The sequence below is a fragment of the Vicugna pacos genome, unplaced genomic scaffold (genome assembly GCF_048564905.1).
Source record: "Vicugna pacos unplaced genomic scaffold, VicPac4 scaffold_20, whole genome shotgun sequence".
NCBI classification, from domain to species: Eukaryota; Metazoa; Chordata; class Mammalia; order Artiodactyla; family Camelidae; genus Vicugna; species Vicugna pacos.
In genome coordinates, this window is record NW_027328741.1 from 24,169,829 (window position 1) to 24,182,460 (window position 12,632).

The following is a 12,632-nucleotide window of genomic DNA, read 5'->3' on the forward strand; positions in this document are numbered from 1 at the left end:
TAATGTAAATTACATTTGTATTGGTGAGAATTGGCTCAAAGAGTGTTTCCTGGTGCCAAAAGTCCGATTTTAGAAACTGGAGATAGGAAAAACCTATGAAGTCACAGTAAATATTTCTAAGTCTATATACTCCTAGTTCACTGGATGAAAGGTCAGTAATCCACATGCTCACAAGTCAGAAACGCATGATTGCTGAATCCGTCATACATGTAGCATGTACGGAAACCGGGAATGGCATGTTGTTGGAATGCATGTAAATTGCATATCTGTTAGGTGGAAATCGCCCCAGAATAATTTTTCGGTGAAAAAAGCACGAATTCGAAACTGGTGTAGGGAAAGCTTGTGAAAATGTGTACACGTGTCTAGATGAAAATATTCCTTATATAGAGGATGAAAGATTAGTAATCCAGATGCTCTCAACTCAGGAATGCATGTTTGTCAAATCAGTCATGTATGTAGGATGTAATGAACACGGAATATAATGTAGATGGAATGTATTCAAATTAAATATCTCTAGGTTAGAATTCGATCCAAGAGGGTTTTTCTGGGATCAAAGTGTGATTCATGACACTGGTGATAGGAAGATACAACCAAGTCAAAGTATATATTTCAAAGTGCATAGGTACTTTTGTGGTGGTTGTAACATCAGTCATGCGCATGTTCACAACTGAGAAATTCATGTTTGAGGAATCCATGATGCATGAAACATGTTCGGAATACGGAATGCCATGGTTATGTAAAGAATGTAAATTACATTTGTATTGGTGAGAATTCGCTCAAAGAGTGTTTTCTGGTGCCAAATGTCCGATTTTAAAACCTGGAGATAGGAAAAACCTATGAAGTCACAGTAAATATTTCTAAGTCTATATACGCCTATTTCGGTGGATGAAAGGTCAGTAATCCACATGCTCACAAGTCAGAAACGCATGATTGCCGAATCCGTCATACATGTAGCATGTACGGAACCCGGGATGGCCATGTTGTTGGAATTCATGTAAATTGCATATCTGTTACGTGGAAATCGCCCCAGAATCATTTTTCTGTGAAAAAAGCACGAATTCGAAACTGGTGTAGGGAAAGCTTGTGAAAATATGTACACGTGTCTAGATGAAAATATTCCTTTAATAGAGGATGAAAGATTAGTAATCCAGATGCTCTGAACTCAGGAATGCATGTTTGTCAAATCAGACATGTATGTAGCATGTAATGAACACGGAATATCATTTAGATGGAATCTATTCAAATTAAATATCTCTAGGTTAGAATTCGATCCAAGAGAGTTTTTCTAGGATCAAAGTGTGATTCTTGACACTGGTGATAGGAAGAAACAACCAAGTCAAAGTATATATTTCAAAGTGCATAGGTACTTGTTTGGTGGTTGTAACATCAGGCATGCGGATGTTCACAACTCAGAAATGCATGTTTGAGGAATCCGTGATGCATGAAACATGTTCGGAATACGGAATGCCATGGTTATGTAAAAAATTTAAATTCATCTGTGTTTGTGAAAATTCGCTCAAAGAGGGTTTTCTGGTGCCAAACCTCTGATTAAAACCTGGTGATAGAAAAAAACATATTAAGTCAGAATAAATATTTCTAAGGGTATATATGCCTTGTTTCGTGGATGAAAGATCAGTAATCCATATGCTCAAAACTCAGAAACACATGTATCCCGAAACCATCATGCATGTAGCAAGTACGGAACCCGGAATGCCATGTTGATGGAATTCATGTAAATTACATATCTGTTAGGTGGAAATCGCTACTGAAGTATTTTTCAGTGAAAAATGCACGAATTCAAACCTGGTGTTAGTGAAAGCTTGTGAAAATGTGTACACGTGTCTAGATGTATATATTCCTTTTATAGAGGATGAAAGATTAGTAATCCAGATGCCCTCAACTCAGGAATGCATGTTTGTCGAATCCGTCATGTATGTAGCATGTACGGAACACGGAATATCATGTAGATGGAATCTATTCTAATTATATATCTCTAGGGTAGAATTCGCTCCAAGAGTGTTTTTCTGGGTTTAAAGTTTGATTCTTGAAACTGGTGATAAGAAGAAGCTATGAAGTCAAAGTAAATATTTCAGAGTGCATAGGTAACTTGTTTTGTGTTTGAAACATCAGTCATACGCATGTTCACAACTCAGAAATTCATGTTTGAGGAATCCATGATGCATGAATGATGTTCGTAATACGGAACGCCATGGTTATGTAAACAATGTAAATTACGTGTGTATTGGTGAGAATTGTCACAAAGAGTGTTTTCTGGTGCCAAATGTCCGATTTTACAACCTGGTGATTGGAAAAACCTATGAAGCCAGAGTAAATAGATCTAAGTCTATATATGCCTTGTTCTGATTATGAAAGTTCAGTAATCCACATGCTCACAAGTCAGAAACACATGATTGTGGAATCCGTCATGCATGAACATGTACAGAACCCGGAATGCCATGTTGATGGAATTCATGTAAATTACATACCTATTAGGTGGAAATCGCTCCAGAACAATTTTTTTTGAAAAATGCACGAATTAGAACATGGTGTTAGGGAAAGCATGTTAAAATGTGTACACATGTGTAGATGAAAATATTCCCTTTATAGAGGATGAAAGATAAGTAATCCACATGCTCTCAACTCAGGAATGCATGTTTGTCGAATGCGTCATGTATATAGCATGTAAGGAACACGGAATATCATGTTGATGGAATCTATTCAAATTACATATCTCTAGGGTAGATTTCGCTCCAAGACGTTTTTTGTGGGATCAAAGTGTGATTCTTGAATCTGGTGATAGGAAGAAACTACGAAGTCTAAGTAAATATTTCAGAGTGCATAGGTAACTTGTTTGGTGGTTGAAACATCAGTCATGCGCATGTTCACAACTCAGAAATGCATGTTTGAGGAATCCATGATGCATGAATCATGTTCGTAATACAGAACGCCATGGTTATGTAAACAATGTAAATTACATGTGTATTGGTGAGAATTCACACAAAGAGTGTTTTCTGGTGCCAAATGTCCGATTTTAGAACCTGGTGATAGGAAAAACCTATGAAGTCAGAGTAAATATTTCTAAGTCTATATACGCCTTGTTCAGTGGATGAAAGGTCAGTAATCCACATGCTCACAAGTCAGAAACGCATGATTGCCGAATCCGTCATACATGTAGCATGTACGGAACCCGGGATGGCCATGTTGTTGGAATTCATGTAAATTGCATATCTGTTACGTGGAAATCGCCCCAGAATCATTTTTCTGTGAAAAAAGCACGAATTCGAAACTGGTGTAGGGAAAGCTTGTGAAAATATGTACACGTGTCTAGATGAAAATATTCCTTTAATAGAGGATGAAAGATTAGTAATCCAGATGCTCTGAACTCAGGAATGCATGTTTGTCAAATCAGACATGTATGTAGCATGTAATGAACACGGAATATCATTTAGATGGAATCTATTCAAATTAAATATCTCTAGGTTAGAATTCGATCCAAGAGAGTTTTTCTAGGATCAAAGTGTGATTCTTGACACTGGTGATAGGAAGAAACAACCAAGTCAAAGTATATATTTCAAAGTGCATAGGTACTTGTTTGGTGGTTGTAACATCAGGCATGCGGATGTTCACAACTCAGAAATGCATGTTTGAGGAATCCGTGATGCATGAAACATGTTCGGAATACGGAATGCCATGGTTATGTAAAAAATTTAAATTCATCTGTGTTTGTGAAAATTCGCTCAAAGAGGGTTTTCTGGTGCCAAACCTCTGATTAAAACCTGGTGATAGAAAAAAACATATTAAGTCAGAATAAATATTTCTAAGGGTATATATGCCTTGTTTCGTGGATGAAAGATCAGTAATCCATATGCTCAAAACTCAGAAACACATGTATCCCGAAACCATCATGCATGTAGCAAGTACGGAACCCGGAATGCCATGTTGATGGAATTCATGTAAATTACATATCTGTTAGGTGGAAATCGCTACTGAAGTATTTTTCAGTGAAAAATGCACGAATTCAAACCTGGTGTTAGTGAAAGCTTGTGAAAATGTGTACACGTGTCTAGATGAAAGTATTCCTTTTATAGAGGATGAAAGATTAGTAATCCAGATGCCCTCAACTCAGGAATGCATGTTTGTCGAATCCGTCATGTATGTAGCATGTACGGAACACGGAATATCATGTAGATGGAATCTATTCTAATTATATATCTCTAGGGTAGAATTCGCTCCAAGAGTGTTTTTCTGGGTTTAAAGTTTGATTCTTGAAACTGGTGATAAGAAGAAGCTATGAAGTCAAAGTAAATATTTCAGAGTGCATAGGTAACTTGTTTTGTGTTTGAAACATCAGTCATACGCATGTTCACAACTCAGAAATTCATGTTTGAGGAATCCATGATGCATGAATGATGTTCGTAATACGGAACGCCATGGTTATGTAAACAATGTAAATTACGTGTGTATTGGTGAGAATTGTCACAAAGAGTGTTTTCTGGTGCCAAATGTCCGATTTTACAACCTGGTGATTGGAAAAACCTATGAAGCCAGAGTAAATAGATCTAAGTCTATATATGCCTTGTTCTGATTATGAAAGTTCAGTAATCCACATGCTCACAAGTCAGAAACACATGATTGTGGAATCCGTCATGCATGAACATGTACAGAACCCGGAATGCCATGTTGATGGAATTCATGTAAATTACATACCTATTAGGTGGAAATCGCTCCAGAACAATTTTTTTTGAAAAATGCACGAATTAGAACATGGTGTTAGGGAAAGCATGTTAAAATGTGTACACATGTGTAGATGAAAATATTCCCTTTATAGAGGATGAAAGATAAGTAATCCACATGCTCTCAACTCAGGAATGCATGTTTGTCGAATGCGTCATGTATGTAGCATGTAAGGAACACGGAATATCATGTTGATGGAATCTATTCAAATTACATATCTCTAGGGTAGATTTCGCTCCAAGACGTTTTTTGTGGGATCAAAGTGTGATTCTTGAATCTGGTGATAGGAAGAAACTACGAAGTCTAAGTAAATATTTCAGAGTGCATAGGTAACTTGTTTGGTGGTTGAAACATCAGTCATGCGCATGTTCACAACTCAGAAATGCATGTTTGAGGAATCCATGATGCATGAATCATGTTCGTAATACAGAACGCCATGGTTATGTAAACAATGTAAATTACATGTGTATTGGTGAGAATTCACACAAAGAGTGTTTTCTGGTGCCAAATGTCCGATTTTAGAACCTGGTGATAGGAAAAACCTATGAAGTCAGAGTAAATATTTCTAAGTCTATATACGCCTTGTTCAGTGGATGAAAGGTCAGTAATCCACATGCTGACAAGTCAGAAACGCATGATTGCCGAATCCGTCATACATGTAGCATGTACGGAACCCAGGAATGCCATGTTTTTGGAATTCATGTAAATTGCATATCTGTTAGGTGGAAATCGCCCCAGAATACTTTTTCTGTGAAAAAAGCATGAATTCGAAACTGGTGTAGTGAAAGCTTGTTAAAATGTGTACACGTGTCTTGATGAAAATATTCCTTTTATAGAGGATGAAAGATTAGTAATCCAGATGCTCTCAACTCAGGAATGCATTTTTGTCAAATCCGTCTTATATGTAGCATGTACGAAACACGGAATATCATGTAGATGGAATCTATTCAAATTACATATCTCTAGGTTAGAATTCGCTCCAAGAGTTTTTTTCTGGGATCAAAATTTGATTCTTGACACTGTTGATAGGAAGAAGCAACCAAGTCAAAGTATATACTTCAAAGTGCATAGGTACTTGTTTGGTGGTTGTAACATCAGTCATGCGCATGTTCACATCTCAGAAATGCATGTTTGAGGAATCCGTGATGCATGAAACATGTTCGTAATACGGAATGCCATGGTTTTGTAAAAAATGTAAATTGATGTGTGTTGGTGAGAATTCACCCAAAGATTGTATTCTGGTGCCAAATCTCTGATTTAAATCCTGGTGATAGAAAAAAACTTATGAAGTCAGGGTAAATATTTCTAAGTGTATATATGCCTTGTTTAATGGATGAAAGATCAGTAATCCACATGCTCACAACTCAGAAACACATGTATCCTGAATCCATCATGCATGTAGCAAGTACGGAACCCGGAATGCCATGTTGATGGAATTCATGTAAATTACATATCTGTTAGGTGGAAATCGCTCCTGAAGTATTTTTCAGTGAAAAATGCACGAATTCAAACCTGGTGTTAGTGAAAGCTTGTGAAAATGTGTACACGTGTCTTGATGAAAATATTCCTTTTATAGAGGATGAAAGATTAGTAATCCAGATGCCCTCAACTCAGGAAAGCATGTGTGTCAAATCAGTCACGTATGTAACATGTAATGAACACGGAATATCATGTAAATGAAATCTATTCAAATTACATATCTCTAGGGTAGAATTCGCTCCAAGAGGAATTTTCTGGGATCAAAATGTGATTCTTGAAACTGGTGATAGGAAGAAGCTACGAAGTCAAAGTAAATATTTCAGAGTGCATAGGTAATTTGTTTGTTGTTTGAAAGATCAGTCATGCGTATGTTCACAACTCAGAAATGCATGTTTGAGGAATTCGTGATGCATGAAAAATGGTCGTAATACGTAATTCCATGGTTATGTAAACAATGTAAACTACATTTGTATTGGTGAGAATTTGTTCAAAGTGTGTTTTCTGGTGCCAAATGTCCGATTTTAGAACCTGGTGATAGAACAAATCTATGAAGTCAGAGTGAATATTTCTAAGTTTATATAAGCATTTTTTGGTGGATGAAAGATCAGTAATCCACATGCTCACAAGTCAGAAACGTATGATTGCCGAATCCGTTATACATGTAGCATGTACAGAACCCGGATTGCCACGTTGTTGGAATTCATGTAAATTACATATCTCTTAGGTGGAAATCGCTCCAGAAAAATTTTTCTGTGAAAAATGCATGAATTCGAACTTGGTGTTTGGGAAAGCTTTTGATAATGTGTACACGTGTCTACATGATAATATTCCTTTTATAGAGAATGAAAGATTAGAAATCCACATGCTCTCAACTCAGGAATGCATGTTTGTCAAATAAGTCATGTATGTAACATGTAATGAACACGGAATATCATGTAGATGGAATCTTTCCAAATTACATATCTCAAGGTTAGAATTCGCTCCAAGAGGGTTTTTCTGGGATCAAAGTGTGATTCTTGAAACTGGTGATAGGAAGAAGCTACGAAGTCAAAATAAATATATCAAAGTGCATAGGTAACTTGTTGGGTGTTTGAAACTTCAGTCAGACACATGTTCACAACTCAGAAATTCAAGTTTGAGGATTCCGTGATGCATGAAACATGTTCATAATACGGAATGCCATGGTAATGTAAACAATGTAAACTACAGGTGTATTGGTGAGAATTCGCTCAAAGAGTGATTTCTGGTGCCAAATGTGCGATTTTATAACCTGGTGATAGGAAAAACCTATGAAGTCAGAGTTAATGTGTCTAAGTCTATATTCGCCTTGTTCGGATGATGAAAGGTCAGTAATCGACATGCTCACAAGACAGAAACGCATGATTGCCGAATCCGTCTGCATGCAGCATGTACGAAATCCGGAAAGCCATGTGGATGGAATTCATGTAAATTACATATCTGTTAGGTGGAAATCGCTCCAGAAGTATTTTTCTGTGAAAAATGCACGAATTCGAAACTGGTTTTAGTGAAATATTGTGAAAATGAGTACACATGTCTAGATGAAAATATTCCTTTTATAGAGAATGAAAGATCAGTCATCCACATGCTCTCAACTCAGGAATGCATGTTTGTCGAATCCGTCATACATGTAGCATGTATGAACTCGGAATATCATGTAGATGGAATCTATTCAATTTAAATATCTCTAGGGTAGTATTCGCTCCAAGAGGGTTTTTTTGGTATTAATGTGTGATTCTGAAACTGGTGATAGGAAGAAGTGACAAAGACAAAGTAGATATTTCAATGTGCATATGTAACTTTTATGGTTGAAACATCAGTCATGCACATGTTCACAACTCAGAAATGCATGTTTGAGGAATCTGTTTTGCATGAAACATGTTCAGAATACGGAGTGCCACGGTTATGTAAACAATGTAATTTACAAGTGTTTTTGTGAGAATTCGCTCAAAGAGTGTTTTCTGGTGCCAAATGACTGATTTTAGAACCTGGTGAAAGAAAAAATCTATGAAGTCACAGTAAATATTTCTAAGTCTATATACGCCTATTTCGGTGGATGAAAGGTCAGTAATCCACATGCTGACAAGTCAGAAACGCATGATGGCCGAATCCGTCATACATGTAGCATGTACGGAACCCGGGAATGCCATGTTGTTGAAATTCATGTAAATTGCATATCTGTTAGGTGGAAATCGCCCCAGAATACATTTTCTGAGCAAAAAGCACGAATTCGAAACTGGTGTAGAGAAAGCATGTGAAAATGTGTACACGTGTCTAGATGAAATTTTCCCTTTAATAGAGGATGAAAGATCAGTAATCCAGATGCTCTCAACTCAGGAATGCATGTTTGTCATATCCGTCAAATGTGTAGCATGTACAAAACACGGAATATCATGTAGATGGAATCTATTCAAATTACATATCTCTAGGTTAGAATTCGCTCCAAGAGGGTTTTTCCGGGATCAAAGTTTGATTCTTGAAACTGATGATAGGAAGAAGCTATGAAGTCAAAGTAAATATTTCAGAGTGCATAGGTAACCTACTTTGTGTTGGAAACATCAGTCATACGCATGTTCACAACTCAGAAATTCATGTTTGAGGAATCCATGTTGCATGAATCATGTTCGAGATACAGAAGGCCATGGTTATGTAAACAATGTAACTTACGTGTGTATTGGTGAGAATTCGCTCAAAGGGTGTTTTCTGGTGCCAAATGTCCGATTTTAGAACCTGGTGATAGGAAAAACCTATGAAGTCAGAGTAAATATTTTTAGTCTATATACGCCTTGTTCGGAGGGTGAAAGGTCAGTAATCCACATGCTCACAAGTCAGAAACGCATGATTGTCGAATCCGTCATGCATGGAGCATGTACAGAACCCGGAATGCCATGTTGATGGAATTCATGTAAATTACATTCCTATTAGGTGGAAATCGCTCCAGAACAATTTTTCTGTGAAAAATGCACGAAATAGAGGAAAGCATGTTAGGTGTTAGGGAAAGCATGTTAAAATGTGTACACGTGTCTAGATGAAAATATTCCTTTTATAGAGGATGAAAGATTGGTAATCCAGATTACCTCAACTCAGGAATGTATGTTTGTCGAATCCGTCATATATGTAGCATGCACGAAACACGGAATATCTTGTAGATGGAATCTATTCAAATTACATATCTCTAGGGTAGAATTCGCTCTAAGAGGGTTTTTCTGGTATCAAAGTGTGATTCTTGAAACTGGTGATAGGAAGATTCTACCAAGTCAAAGTAAATAATTAAGAGTGCATAGGTAACATGTTTGGTGGTTGAAACATCAGTCATGCGGATGCTCACAACTCAGAAATGCATGTTTGAGGAATTCGTGATGCATGAAACATGTTCGTTATACGGAATTCCATGGTTATGTAAACAATGTAAATTACATGTGTATTGGTGAGAATTCGCTCAAAGAGTGTTTCCTGGTGTCAAATGACCGATTTTATAACCTGGTGATAGAAAAAACCTATGAAGTCAGAGTAAATTTTTCTAAGAGTATATATGCCTTGTATGGTGTATGAAAGTTCAATAATCCACATGCTCACAACTCAGAGACTCATGTTTTCGTATCTGTCATGCATGTAGCATGTACGGAACCCGGAATGCCATGTTGATGGAATTCATGTAAATTACATATCTGTTAGGTGGAAATCGCTCCAGAAGTATTTTTCTGTGAAAAAAGCCCGAATTCCAAACTGCTGCTAGGGAAAGCTTATGAAAATGTGTACAAGTATCTAGATGAAAATATTCCTTTTATAGAGGATGAAAGATTAGTAATCCAGATGCCCTCAACTCAGGAATGCCTGTTTGTCGAATCCGTCATGTATGTAGCATGTACGGAACACGGAATATCATCTAGATGGAATCTATTCAAATTATATATCTTTAGGGTAGAATTCGCTCCAAGAGGGTTTTTCTGGGATCAAAATGTGATTCTTGAAACTGGTGAAAGGAATAAGCTATGAAGTCAAAGTAAATATTTCATACTGCTTAGGTATCTTGTTTGGTGGTTGAAACATCAGTCATACGCATGTTCACAACTGAGAAATTCATGTTTGAGGAATCCATGATGCATGAAACATGTTCGTAGTACGGAATGCCACGGTTATGTAAACAATGTAATTTACATTTGTATTGGTGAGAATTCGCTCAAAGAGTGTTTTCTGGTGCCAAATGTCTGATTTTCGATCCTGGAGATAGGAAAAACCTATGAAGTCACAGTAAATATTTCTAAGTCTATATACGCCTATTTCGGTGGATGAAAGGTCAGTAATCCACATGCTCACAAGTCAGAAACGCATGATTGCTGAATCCGTCATACATGTAGCATGTAAGGAACCCGGGATGGCCATGTTGTTGGAATTCATGTAAATTGCATATCTGTTAGGTGGAAATCGCCCCAGAATACTTTTTCTGTGAAAAAAGCACGAATTCGAAACTGGTGTAGGGAAAGCTTGTGAAAATGTGTACACGTGTCTAGATGAAAATATTCCTTTTATAGAGGATGAAAGATTAGTAATCCAGATGCTCTCAACTCAGGAATGCATTTTTGTCAAAACAGTCATGTATTTAGCATGTAATGAACACGGAATATCATGTAGACGGTATCTATTCAAATTAAATATCTCTGGGTTAGAATTCGCTCCAAGAGGGTTTTTCTGGGATCAAAGTGTGATTCTTGACACTGGTGATAGGAAGAAACAACCAAGTCAAAGTATATATTTCAAAGTACATATGTACTTGTTTGGTGGTTGTAACATCAGTCATGCGCATGTTCACAACTCAGAAATGCATGTTTGAGGAATCCGTTATGCATGAAACATGTTCCGAATTCGGAATGCCATGGTTATGTAAAAAATTTTAATTCATCTGTGTTGGTGAAAATTCGCTCAAAGAGTGTTTTCTGGTGCCAAACGTCTGATTAAAACCTGGTGATAGAAAAAAACATATGAAGTCAGAGTAAATATTTCTAAGGGTATATATGCCTTGTTTCATGGATAAAATATCAGTAATCCATATGCTCACAACTCAGAAACACATGATTCCCGAATCCATCATGCATGTAGCAAGTACGGGACCCGGAATGCCATGTTGATGGAATTCACGTAAATTACATATCTGTTAGGTGGAAATCGCTACTGAAGTATTTTTCAGTGAAAAATGCACGAATTCAAACCTGGTGTTAGTGAAAGCTTGTGAAAATGTGTACACGTGTCTAGATGAAAGTATTCCTTTTATAGAGGATGAAAGATTAGTAATCCAGATGCCCTCAACTCAGGAATGCATGTTTGTCGAATCCGTCATGTATGTAGCATGTACGGAACACGGAATATCATGTAGATGGAATCTATTCTAATTATATATCTCTAGGGTAGAATTCGCTCCAAGAGTGTTTTTCTGGGTTTAAAGTTTGATTCTTGAAACTGGTGATAAGAAGAAGCTATGAAGTCAAAGTAAATATTTCAGAGTGCATAGGTAACTTGTTTTGTGTTTGAAACATCAGTCATACGCATGTTCACAACTCAGAAATTCATGTTTGAGGAATCCATGATGCATGAATGATGTTCGTAATACGGAACGCCATGGTTATGTAAACAATGTAAATTACGTGTGTATTGGTGAGAATTGTCACAAAGAGTGTTTTCTGGTGCCAAATGTCCGATTTTACAACCTGGTGATTGGAAAAACCTATGAAGCCAGAGTAAATAGATCTAAGTCTATATATGCCTTGTTCTGATTATGAAAGTTCAGTAATCCACATGCTCACAAGTCAGAAACACATGATTGTGGAATCCGTCATGCATGAACATGTACAGAACCCGGAATGCCATGTTGATGGAATTCATGTAAATTACATACCTATTAGGTGGAAATCGCTCCAGAACAATTTTTTTTGAAAAATGCACGAATTAGAACATGGTGTTAGGGAAAGCATGTTAAAATGTGTACACATGTGTAGATGAAAATATTCCCTTTATAGAGGATGAAAGATAAGTAATCCACATGCTCTCAACTCAGGAATGCATGTTTGTCGAATGCGTCATGTATGTAGCATGTAAGGAACACGGAATATCATGTTGATGGAATCTATTCAAATTACATATCTCTAGGGTAGATTTCGCTCCAAGACGTTTTTTGTGGGATCAAAGTGTGATTCTTGAATCTGGTGATAGGAAGAAACTACGAAGTCTAAGTAAATATTTCAGAGTGCATAGGTAACTTGTTTGGTGGTTGAAACATCAGTCATGCGCATGTTCACAACTCAGAAATGCATGTTTGAGGAATCCATGATGCATGAATCATGTTCGTAATACAGAACGCCATGGTTATGTAAACAATGTAAATTACATGTGTATTGGTGAGAATTCAC